This window comes from Cryptotermes secundus, unplaced genomic scaffold (assembly GCF_002891405.2).
Source record: "Cryptotermes secundus unplaced genomic scaffold, Csec_1.0 scaffold194, whole genome shotgun sequence".
Classification (NCBI taxonomy): domain Eukaryota; kingdom Metazoa; phylum Arthropoda; class Insecta; order Blattodea; family Kalotermitidae; genus Cryptotermes; species Cryptotermes secundus.
Genome location: NW_019738957.1, coordinates 708,196 through 721,678, shown reverse-complemented (window position 1 = coordinate 721,678; position 13,483 = coordinate 708,196). Strand labels below are relative to the sequence as shown.

The 13,483-nt window shown below is 43.8% G+C and overlaps 1 protein-coding gene across 2 annotated transcripts in view; it reads left to right on the top strand.

The window, feature by feature from the left end:
• LOC111871376 (eukaryotic translation initiation factor 5) overlaps positions 1 to 13,483 on the top strand; it is a 102,946-nt gene that overhangs the window by 44,347 nt on the left and 45,116 nt on the right. The window lies entirely within an intron of this gene.

Here is a 13,483-nt window from a genome sequence, read left to right as displayed (position 1 = left end):
AGTCTTTATCCATCTCCCTTGTTCCTGTTTCGAAAACATCGTGACAACATTACATTAGACCGCCAGCTAACACGAGCTTCTGTTCTTCTCGTCACTGCGCAAGCGCATGATGTGGGAAGGGAGAGCCCATTTGCCCTGAGGTAGGGTAGGTATGTAACTAACGTGTGGTATAAGCGTCATTATTTGGTTCCGTTGCATGGCGTCTCTACAGCAATATTGCCACTATTAAAGTTCCAATCCTCGTATTTCTGTTGATCGATTTTTCCAGAACACCAATTAAAATGAAATCCAAAATAATTTGGTGCCCATGTTCGTTGAACTAATTACAGATAGATCAGTACACGTAAAGGATTTTGTGTTAAAGGTGACGAGCCTTAGGATTCCTTAACAATTTCTGTAGCAGTTGATGTTCTCCATTATTGGTCGTTCTTTTCAGGACTGCGTATGAGGGGAAGGCCTTATTAATGTTTACACCATATACAGAAATTGTTTTCTCATGGTGAGCATTTAACGACGAACCTGTCAGAGAAAGGGATTTTGTCACCATGTTCAGACAGTCACTAGGGCCCCGCCGTCCCTCCTGTCTTGTGAGCATGGGTAATTCTGTGCGGAGGCAATTTGTCACCATGTTCAGACAGTCACTAGGGCCCCGCCGTCCCTCCTGTCTTGTGAGCATAGGTAATTCTGTGCGGAGGCAATGCAGCCAGTACAAAGTTACGACTCAGCTCCATGTAGTGAAGAGATTAAGAATGCGTAGAGCTATATGTGCTTTCATTTCTCCACGTGTTCATGGCGTGGTTCTTGATTAAGCACATGGATAATTTTACCTTTATAAGTAAAATCCTTCGGATTGTTCCGTGACTTTGCAGCAAGCTACTATTATCAGTATGTGTAGAATATGAACACAAAGCCAGTTGATCGTGAAAAATACCGACAACGTATTTGCGAAATACATGAGCGCACACTTAAAATTATGAGGTCTTCATAAAATTGTTATAAAATGTAATATTTTTCCAAAGTCACTATTTTATTTTTGGGTTCAGTTGTCAACTTTTCCCGTCCCTCACACTCCATATAACTCACTGGTCATTTGTTGTGGACGCTTGATGACTGTTATATTAAGTTAATGAATTATTGTATGCATCAGTGTTACATTGTCGTTTTGACCTGTTTCTGTAGCTGTGACTATGTTTATTTCATGTTTTGTCGGGTGTTTTTGTTGTTAATTTGTGATCTTTCATCGGTTCGGATGTTCGTAATTTGCACTCTTGCGGATCTACTGTGTATATGTTGCTAGTTAGTGTGATGATGGGATTCGTTGAAAACACGTTATATCTGATATCTGTTCGCCTGTAGAAGAAATAGCATGGGTATAAAGAAATCATTACGTTAGTGTCTTGACGGACCCAGTTTCAACAGGCGCCATAAAATGAAACGTATGTCAGCTTGTCAATATTCACGGCTGGACCAGATTATTTCCATTATGCTCTGAAGGGCGGGAAATGTAAGATAAGGATAAAAGTTTCTGAAGCAGGCCCATCAGTTGCGGTCGAATATGGGTTGCGGCGACATAATCGGCTTAAATGCATAGTCATGTTGCTGGAAGCGACTGTTAGCATATCACGGGATGAATAAAAAAATAAGCAGCTTTTATAGTACCTAATCTAAATCGTTGGAGAGCTATGCCGGCGGTGGTTTAACTACCGGTAAGGTCACCCATGCCGGAAAGGTCAAAGGGTTGAGTCCAGACTAATAGATGTACCCTGGTCCTTCAGGTTGGGGGTTGGACATGAGGCTGACAACCTCATCCTGTAAAAAGAATTTAGTTCAGAAACCTAACAACGAGCCTCGGGTCATCATGCGTGTCCATTCCTATGGCAGCACGCACTGGTTATGGAGACTGGTTGTAGAGGAGGTCAAGGCTCACCCTGGGCTGTAGCGCCGAGTGGTAGGTAGGTAGGTAGTTAATCGAAATCTTAAGGAGCGCCATTTACATCTGCTTGCGTCTAAGATGAATGCAAATGTATGCGTCTGTTGCATTACGACGAGTCTCGTGATTTATACACTCGTCTAGTATTGTTAGTGTAGTAAAATGGAGGTGAAGATGAGCCCGACGTGTAGTTTATACGCGGTAGACGTGAAATAGATACAGATTTTTTGACGGGAAACCTCGAAAAACAGAACTTCGAAGACTGTGGTCGTCTGAGGGTAACGTTAAGATGCACCTTAGAGGCTGAGGTGGATGAAGGTGGCTCAGAATTGTGTCCTGTGGTGGGCTGTGATATATGCGATATGGAACCTTTTGAATCTATTAAGCGTTCCTTCTGTCCTTCATTCACTCTAACGGTATTGTTTCCGACTTATTTTCTTGGAGGTGCCAAGTTGGAATGTCGACTTGTATGCCGACTGACCTTAACTGAAGTATTTGGTGCTTTTCGTCTCCCAAGCAAGTGCCGAGATATTGGGGTTACCGTAAAATAGGCCATGAATACTTTCTCTACAGTCTTTCCAGTTTCACCGCACATGATTTGTGTCTCGTCATTTGGTGCCAAATGACCTGTGGCCCATCTCTTCATCTTTTATCTCAGATGTAATGGCTTTGCCGCCATAACTCAGTCATCTGGAATTAGGCGGTGGGACGTGCTTCGAGCCACATTAGCGGTGGTATCGCCATGAACCAGTGTCTGGAGCACCGGACTACAGTTTACATCACAATGACAGTGAGGTGGAAAGTGCTCGTTTTACTCCTTGCACCTCTCACGGAAGTGTTTACGCGCAGTTCCTCACATGATGTACAACTCAAGGTGAACTTCAGTAAAAAAGAAAAATAGGAGGAGAATTAGACTATTCTAAAATTTTCTCGTTACAAAGTCAGCTGTTTTTTGCAAATGGCCACGGTACGATGATGGAGTGCGATGTCCGATGGTTTTTAAATTAATCGGTTATGGCCGGACTTCGATTTGAAGTGACTTTCACCCACACTTCGGATTAAGGAGGTCCTGAGTTTAATTCGCTTGGAAACCCGCTGTGCTGTTGAGATATATTGTTGTTTTCGTCAGTCCCACAAGGAGAATACCAGAATAGTGTCAAATTAGGTCGCAACCTATTCCTTCCACTTCTTTCCAATTCATTGTTCACTGTCGTACCATTCAACTGGCTCTGCTGTTTGAAGCATCTTTAAATAAAATTGGGATTAATAAAAATAATGTCCATTTACTGCTTCGTCGGCAATTTCGGGCTGTAAACACCATTGACGCTCTCTATGAACGCAAGTGACCTGAATGTGGTAACGACAGCACCAAGGTCGAGAAGGTCGTTGACGATTTGTTTCTATGGTCTCCAGATGTTCACCATATCGATTGGGTGTGATGCAAAGGACATTTTACCGTGAAGAGAAAATATTGAAATATGTTATGTGTAATAGAATTTCTTCATTGAGCAGACGAGCAAAAACATTGATTTTACAGCTATTTAATTTTCTCACCAAAATTACGCATTGAAGTATATAAAGCTTATGAATTTACACTTGTATGGGAGTGTGGAATTTAAGATGTCTCAGTCTAAGGCAAAATTAAAGTAACCTATTCTTCAGGCTTGGCGATTAAACCAGAAATGGGCATGGGAACATGAGAAATTAAAACACTATTTTAGTGCCACTTGGCGGAACGTGAGCATAGGCTGGAGGATAAGACTTCTGTCATATTGTGTCTTGGAGAAATAAGATGTGAATACGTTGACTGGATTCAACTGGTTCAGGGCAAGATATTGTGAAAACTTTATTAAACGTTCCAGTATATGGAAGTTAATGCGAGAAGAGGCACTCCAACTGAAGAGGTAATGTATCGAGGTAGGAACACAAGTCCATGTTTTTAGAGACACACTTGGCGACTGCTCTCGTATGCTAAGCCGTAAGCAAGCGGCACGCATACACCAGTGCCAGAAGACAGAGATCGGGCCTCTGTGGTGGTTGCACCGTAAAGGAGAAGCTTGGAACACCCTGAGCTAAGTTGTCTCAGTAGGCCGAATGTATCCATGAAAACGTGAGAGACCCGTGCATTTACCAGACCTTGCAGCGTGGGACATATCAGCATTTCACAAACAGTTTCCATAGTCTACTGATTGGTCTGTCCTCTATATGCAGTAGTATAGCGGATGGAGGATTTCAGAATTTTTGTCCAGGGTGGGTTGACGGAACTTGTACGCAGATCGTGACGTTTTTGTAGCCTCTTTTAACGATATCTTGAAGTGATTGTTTTTGTAACGCTGATTCGGACGATCGCCGAGTATTAAGCCGTCGGGGGGTTCGAATACCGTTTGAGATATGTTTATCAACATTTTTCTGTGTTCTCGTTGGAAGTTGGTACCTCAAGCTGTAATCTTGCCGTTTTTGTGAATTGTGTACGAAAACCATCGTATATACAGACCAGTACCCAGATCGAAATGTAGAACCATGCTAATGATTGATGATCATGACGATCGGTGCATTTTTGAGGAGAGTACAGAAATCCTGTTTTAGCCGGGCAGTCCACTTACTAAGGAGACTGGGTGCGTAGATTTCATGTCAGGAAAAGGGCGTTGGAATCTGTATTTTTCCCCCCATTTTCAGAATGGTTTTCATGGCCCTGTCTTCTACAAAACAAATTAGTAAGTTACTTTACCTAGAAAGTTCATTAACCCCACACAGTTTCCAATTTCAACCTCGCAGGTTTCACTTTCAAATCAGAAGTTCTTAGGGCACAAGGAACGTGAGATGATCAGACTTTATGTAGCTCAACGACGTAGCATTAATCCACCTTTCGCGATCCCCTGGCCTCATTAAAGTTTTTTCTCATGTGTTTCTGTATGATGCAGAAGTTTGTCATAATTCTGATTACAGCGAGCAGGGTGGCGTGTTATATAAAATATGGCAACGTTTGTCGTGTTTTGGAGCGTTAGTTTTCAGTTTTACCGCGATCTTGTCTTTAGTTTGTTATAGTGCACCACTTTTTCACAGTACACCACTGCACTGTACCCTTATAATGTCTCGTCGCTGCACTCACGCCACTCACTACTTGCCTCTCGTAGCATATGCTGTTTCCCTACAAACGAAGGCTAAGTTCAGTAACACGCATTCAGGTGCAGCCTCCCGTATGCTGTCTTCACTTGCGAACTCCACATGCGGTCATTCTCAAATCTCGCTGGATCTCCGCCATCCTTTGTGTCCTTAGCTTATAGAACCATCTATAAGGTTTGGGGGGGGGGGTGCGATGCTTCTCGAAAGAGCGGCTTGTGCACCCCCACCACCCATGCACGCGCTTTGCAGTATGGAGATCAGTCTCTGCAATAAACCCTCTCACGGACACGCGGACAGATTGCTCTACTGTTAGGGCGAGGGCACACCAAGGAAACTGGCAACCGCAATGCAATCGCAATTTCCGAGAACTGTCATGCGTACTGCGTTGCCGTTTCGACAATTAAGCGCTGCTCCATTCAGTAACATGTGTTCAACTCAGGCTGTTAACAATTCTCGGAAATTGCGGTTGCGTTGCGGTTGCCAGTTTCCTTGGTGTGCCATCGCCCTTACGTAATACTCGCGTCTAGAGGCGTTGATTAGCTGCTGCCGAGATGTGTTTATCGCAGCGCTGCCTAGCAATGAGCGCGGTGCGACTCGGCACGGCACGGAGAAAACACCGCTTTCCTAATTGTTGCGTGCTTTATTATGGATGTGAGGGTTGGACGCTAAATAAGAAAGAGGAATCAGTCATCAGTTCATTCGAGAGGAAAATCCTAAGACGAATTTATGGACCAATAAAAGAGAATGGGATATGGAGAATAAGATATATAATTTGTATAACTCTTTATTATAAGGAGCCAGAGATCTCAGTAATGATAAAGCTTAAAAGATTGCATTGGGCTGGGCATGTACAGAGAATGGATAAGGCGCGTATCCCAAAGAAAATACTATATAGTACAATAGGTGGTAGGAGACCCGCTGGGAAACCAAGAACTAGATGGATTGATGCGGTGGAAGAAGATGCGAAAAAGTTAATGGGTGTAAGGAACTGGAAGAGAGCAGCGCAGGATAGAGAGGAATGGAGGGGCTTGATAAGGGAGGCCAAGGCCCGACATCAGGCTGTTGCACCATAGAAGAAGAAACGTTGATTAGCTGCTGCCGAGATGTGTTTACCGCAGCGCTGCCTAGTAATGAGCGCGGTGCGACTCGGCACGGCACGCAGAAAACACCGCATTCCTAATTGTTGCGTAATCGCCGTGTTTACAGATTTCTGTGGCTCAACGATTCTTGCATGGCGTAAATACGCCACAATATGATGGATATATCTCAGAATGATGTCCAGTGGCCGACCTTTGTAGTAGCTGTAATGAACCTTCCGGTTCTCATACCCCAGTGTTCTTTTCTTAATTCTGCTTGCTCATAGACGTTTCTTTCACGAAGTGCTTGAAGTGGTAGTTTTGTTCATAATATTTCACCCCAGTGACTGCGAGATATCAAATATTGCGACATGATTCCTGAAATGTGGAGTAGCCGACCTAGAGACGACCGTTGCTTAGAAACAGCACAGTAAACACGTCTCCGCTGCAACGAATACATACGCAACAATAGAAGGGCCGTCGTTAGCGATGTTTTCTACACTGTCCTTTCTGAGGCTATAATTAGGAACAGTGGAACAAGTCTGTTACTAGTGAATACTTAACAGAGACAGAAGACTTAGTGTGTATTGCAGTGATTTGCAATGTGTATACAAGGTGAGAGTGTTGTAATTGTAGTTACGAGTTACAAGCGCTCAGTAAATCGTTATCAATCCAAACCCTGTGTCTGGTCACTGAGACGTTACAGTATGTTACCGAGACTGTGCGAAAAGTTATTAGATTATTTTAGTTACAATAATACAATCCGATTACAGTAAACACCCATAGACAAAATTAATGAGCTTGTGCAGTTTGCAATAGGAACAAGAACATTAGAGACCTGTACAGAGGAATAGATGAATTTAAGAGGAGTTACCAGTCAAGAAGTAATTTAGTGAAGGATGAAAATGGTTATCTGCTTGCAGATTTGCACAACATTTTGAATATGTGGAAGAACTAATTCTTGCAGTTATTGAATGTACGTAGGGTCAGTGATGTTAGACAGAAATATATGCAACTGCACCAGTAGTGCATGATCCTAGTAATTTTAAGGTTGAAGTTCTTATTGTGAAGTTGGGAGATTATAAATCGCTAGGTAGTGTCAAGTTCCGGCAGAACTGATTGAAGCAGGAAGTGAAAAAAATACTGTCTGAGATCCATAAACTCGTTAATTCCGCTCGTATTTGGAATAAAGGAAAATTGCCTGATCAGTGGAAGGAGTCAATTGTCGTACCCATTTACAAGAAGGGCAGTAAAACTGACTAGTAAATATTGTAGGTCATTAATGTTGTCAGCTTCGTACAAAGTGTCATCTAATAATCTCTCGAGGTTAAGTACATATATAGATGAAATTATTCGAGATCATCAGTGTCAGTTTCGACGTAACAGATAAACTACTGCTCAGATCTTTAGCATTCGTCAGATACTGAGGAAAAAATGGGGTACAATGAGACAGTACATCAACTATTTGTAAGACATCAAGAAAGCCTATCATTCAGTTATGAGGGAAGTATTGTACAGTATTCTCATAGAGTTTGGGGTAACAATGGAACTATTTAGGCTGACTAAAATGTGTTTAAACGAAATGTGTAGTGAAGCCCGTATAGGTAAACATTTGTCTGATAACTTTCCTATCCAGAATGTTTTAAAACAAGGAGATGCTATATCGCCACTGCTTTGCTTTAGAGTATGCCGTTAGGAAGGTCCAGGAAAACCATGTGGGACGGAAACTAAGTGGGATACATCAGCTGATGGTCTGTGCCGCTGATGTGAATCTGCTGGGAGTTCACGTAGATACCGTAACATTATTGCTAGTAAGGAGGTTGGTCTAGAAGTAAACACAGAGAAAATTAAGTACGTGTTGCTCTCTCGTCACCAGAATGCAGAAGAAGGTCATGACCAGGGCCCGGATTTTGATGACCTGAAAATATTTTTAAAATGACATATAAAATGACTGAAAAAATCCAGAAAAATGACCTAAAATATGACCCAAAAATGTAATATGCAGGGCCCGGATTTTGATGACCTGAAAATATTCAAAACTTGACCTATAAAGTGACAGAAAAGCTCCAGAAAAATGACCTAAAGGAGAAAAGTCAGAACCCTTCTTTTCCATATTATTCACATTTCAGAAAACATATGAAGAAAAATGCCCTAAAATGGCCAAAAATGACAAGAAATACCCTTAAAAGTCCAAAAAATTACCCCGAAAATGAAAAAATGACCTTAAACCTAAAAATGTCAAAAAATGACAAAAAATAGGTAATTTTTCTGGATTTTTTCGGTAATTTTAAAAATATTTTCAGGTCCTCAAAATCCGTGCCCTAGTCATACATAAAGTCAGCTTTAAAAAGATCATTTAAAATGAGATTTTTTTCAGTTGACCTAATCCTTCCAGCCGCACTAGGCCCTGGGGTTTACTGAGCCTATAACAGAAAGAGTACCAGGAATTAATTAAATAATTTTCCTGGGGAGTAAAGCGCGGCGGGCGCGTAAGGCTGACAACCTTACCGCCACCTTTGAGCCGACTGTCTAGATAATGTGGGACCCTCAACGTCTCACAACCCTATGGGCCTTCACGGCCTGGTACAGGGATAGCTTTACTTTTACTTTACTTTACAGTTCAAATATTTGAGAACGTCAGTAACAACTTAAAATTTCATTCAGGAGGAAATTAAGGGGATACTGAATTCGGGTAATGCTTGCTATCAGTTAGCCGAGAACGATTTATCTTTTCATCTGCTGTCTAGAAACATAAAAATTAGATTATACGAAACTCTAATTTTGCCTGTGGTTTTATATGCGTCTGAAGCCCAGTTTGTGACATTGAGAGAGGAACATAGAGTGGAGGGTGTTTGAGAACAGGGTGCTGGGGAGTACATTTGGAAGGAAGAAGGATGAAATGATAGGACGTCGGGGGATACTGCATAATGAAGAGCTTCATAACTTATACTCTTCACCAAGTGTACTGAGAATGATCAATTCAATGAAGATGAGATGGACGGGCATGTAGCACGAACGGGAAAGAAAAAGAGTGCATATAGGGTACTGGTGGGAAAGACAGAAGGAAAGAGAACACTAGGAAGACAAAGACGTAGGTGATTCAATAATATTGTGGCCATGGTTGAGCGAGCAATCCAGGGAGTAGTGCCGCTCAGGAAGAATTTCCGGACGCACCATGAAGGAAAAAGAGGATCAAAGGATCGAGGCCGCAAGCTGCCGCTGCTCGTGAGAAAGAAGATTGAAACCGTGATCGACATCAGAGGGTGAAGCTCGGGACAGCTATCACCTCTGAGGAAGAAGAGGATAACCACAGACGACATCCGGAAGTGGAGCCCAGAAGAGCGAACACTTTTGGGAGGCAGAGGAACAGTCAAGAAACAAATACCCGAGGCTTCCAGCAGGACGCGGAGAAACAAGGATTGAACCTTGTGGAGGGGTCAACCCCCTTCAAAACGAAAAAGAAGCGGGAAACAGATGATAAGCCGGTAATGTAGAAACACCGGCCTCCCCGAGAAGAGCGAGAGAGCGAATGAAAGTTGACGAGTACATGAAAGCTACTGGAAATACCACGGAGCTGCTCGAGACGAGCACCCTTCAAGGAGGGGGCAGATGCGGTAGAATGAACACCCCAGAAGACACGCGAAGAACGGCGAGACTGAATGCAGATGTTGCTAGCAGGAATCCGCGGAAACAACGGGAAGAAAAGGAACGGGGATGCACCGTTAGGCTATACGGGAGCCTCAAGGAGGGAGCAATGTGGCGTATTTGCTCTATGCGGGAACTGTTGAGCCACAGAGGCCTCGGGGCACGCGTGCAACGGGAGAGCTGCGGATTGTATCGGCGCGTTGCTAGGCGACAACTCTGAACGCTTGGATAGCGCAACAGGAAGTGCGGCTGACATCAAATCCCCACTCATCCCGTCACTACGCAACTCTCTGTAATCACCCTTCCCCGCTAGGATGTGACGTCACGCACCAGTGGAGTCCGTGCAGCGGCCGTTGCTAGGCAATCGGTCGGTAAACACGTCCAACAGTATGGGCTGTTTTCTGTGTGGTCCTCGAGAGACCTATGTAAGGGGGTTCAGTGCACCAGACAAGTTTGCTGCTGACCCGTGTGGAGGCGGGGTCGAATACCTCCACCGTGACCCTGCGAGTCGTAGGAGGCGATGAAAAGGGAAGTCTCAAATGTGAGACAGTAAAATATGGTCGCCCGTCCCAAGAGACTCGGACCCGAGAAAGACTGCACTGGCAAGGGCCAACAGCATATACAAAAGGCACACCCGTCCTCTCGTCAGAGAGGGCGCCCTACAAAGACAAGACCGTAAATACCAAACAGTAATAAATATCTGGTCATGAGCCTCAGATGTGGCTCGACACCAAAACGGACTGACTGACTGATTGACTGACTGACTGTCGATCGCAATGTGACTTTGACTTTGACAGACAAGTTCAGTTTAAATATGGCAGTCGTCGAGTACAGTTGAATTATCGCGAAGCCCGACACAGAAAGTGTAACAGGCGTAAACTTGGCGGCGGTCATACATACGACCGTTCAAGTGTCTAGGCTGCCGTGGTAGCGAATACTACTAGAAATAGGGCATAGTCTGCTGTACTGAGCCTAGACTGACAGAGGCCTTGTATATATTGTCACGTGTTGGGTATATGTCACGCGACAAATAACTTCACGCCGTATTGGATGTAGCGAATTTATTGAACACTCGCTCTCACACTCACACTCACACAATTCACAGTTACAATTACTGCCATCGGCAGTATCAGAATTGCTTCTCCGGCGCTCGGCGACTGCTAGACTTCAGCTGCACTCGGTGACTTCACGATCCGCACTGTGTCACTCCTGATCTCACAGTCTCTGGTCACATACTGCTCAGCCGGTTTTTATGCCGTTCCCTGTTGCCTGTGTCAACAGCGATGTCCCGTGTTACGTCACAGTGGGAAGTGCTATACGTCATACTACTCCCTCCTTAAGGCTGTTCTTCCCGAATAGCCTAACTGTGCATCCCCGTTCCTTTACTTCCAGGGATGTACTTACTGCGTCTCTTGTTTCGGCTGCTAGATATTAAGACTCAATCGTAAGTAAATATACATAGTGACAACGGACTAATACTATCGACTATGACCGACAAATGACAGACCCGACCTCTCGTCAGAGAGGGCGCCCCACATTGATAGGACAGTAACTTTAATCTAAAAAGAAACATCTGGACATGAACCCCGGCAGACAAACTGACCGTCAGTCGCAATGTGACTTTGACTTTGACAGACAGTTCAGTTGAAATAAGCAGCCGCCGAAGACAGTTGAAGCCTCGAAGCGACGATAGCAGAAGTAATTGGGACACTGAAATTGTGGATTGTGTAAGTATGAATAAAGTGTGCAGTAAATTCGTTAGATCCAATACCGCTGTGAAGTTATTTGTCGCGTCACACAGCCAACACGCAACAATATTAAAATTTATCTTGGAGAGATAGGCTGGGATGGTTCGGACTGGATTTGTCTAGCACAGGATAAGGCCCAGCAGAGGGCTCTTGTGAACACGTAATGAAGAAAACCGTCTTCTTGGATGTGTCGCCGTGTAGATTTTGTGTTAACCGATGTTTCGGAGGAACGTATGGCCTCTATCTTCAGGGTAGGAAAATCCGCCAGCTGCAGTCACTGCTCACGCTGGTTCCTCTCTCGCAAATTTTTCTACCCTTAAGATGGAGGCGATACGTTCCTCCGAAACGTCGGTTCACACAAGATCTACACGGCGACACATTCCAGAAGACGGCATTCTTCATAGTCACCGCCGTGAAAGCCTTAAATCTTACACGGTAATGAACTTTCGGACTCCATGAAGTGCTGGAATATTCTTGAGTAGCTGCATAACTGGCGGCTTCTGAAGACGGGCCCAGCTCTACGGAGTTATGCTCATGAAGCTCGTGTCGCGCTTCTGAAAACCGCGAGATCTAGAGTCTGACGTAGTGTTTGTAAATACAATCAGATGACTTTAAACTATTCGTTTTTATCTCTTGTGTATACTTGATGTCTCTCAGTTTCAATATCTATAAAATATCGAAAGGCCTTTGTTGAATAAAGAAGTGTAGTCTCGTTGCCAATACCGTGTCAGTTTCTCCATGGGGACATCCTCTTAGACACGAACAAGACGTTGTTAAGGAATGCAGTATGGCTGCGGTTAGCATCTGCGCCATCCCGTTCTCAGTTCAAAAATAAAGCTTTCTAATATTCAGACCTGCATTTTGGCCCCTTGTGTATGGATGTGAAAATTCGTTCTTGAGGAACTTTAACAACATTAATTCCAGTGGAATTGGTCATTTGGCTTCTGTTTTTGAATATGATAAAATTTATTACGTAATTATTGCAGGCTATGCATTTATTGTGATTCTCTTAAAACTTATACGTATTAAGCGAACATGAGTTTGAGGGCGAAGCTGATTTATTTCCGGGATGTGACAGCGTGTAATATGGTAGATAATAATAACCAGCGTTTTGGAGGAATATGGTTTCGTCCGTCTCTACTCTTCATCCTCAAAGGTGGAGGCAGCACGTTCCTCCTGTACTTCAGTGCTGAACTAGGCATGACACTCTCACGACGGCTCAGTTATCTTACCCCGTTTCGTTTGATCTTGTTTAACCAAAGAAGTTGATACAATATCAGAAGAATCTATTTCAGTTAATACCCGCTGCTATTACAAGTTATGATGAATCAATATGGTACACTGCAGTATAAATGCTTAGGCCGGAAGTGTGTTACCGATTGATAAGTTATCAGCATGCTCTTGACCTTCAAGGACATGATGTTTGAAACCATACCTACATCGCTCCAGACCTAGGATCTAATGTGCAATGAAGCTGTATTAATTTGAGTTAGTGGCATGGCTTATTGAATCCGTTGCCACGTAACTTGCGTCTGGTTAGTCGTGCAGACTGTTGTAAAGTAGTAGGGTGTTATCAGTGATTCGGAATTTGGCATCTGTTTGTATTCCCGAAGTTCCGGTTTACAACCCCTACAAGGGCATGCCTTGATTCCATGTTTAAGGATTTATTGTGAAGGGAGCAGTTTTGTCAATTTCTAGCAAGCGGAGGAGTGGATTGTAGAGGTAGATGCCCTTCATCCAGAGAGGTTAGGTGCCACCATATTTCCCGTGGATTTTTTTATGATTTCCATGAACTCTTTGAAGTGGGGGTAGGGTTTTGTAACTGAGACCTTGGTCCCCGGTTCGCAAATCCCTGGGTTTGGCCAGGGGTTTGCACATGGGCGCAAAACACCAAAATGCAGTGTCGACGATCACGGTGATGTCGACCCCGGGCGACTGGACATAGGGATGTGGGAGAGCGA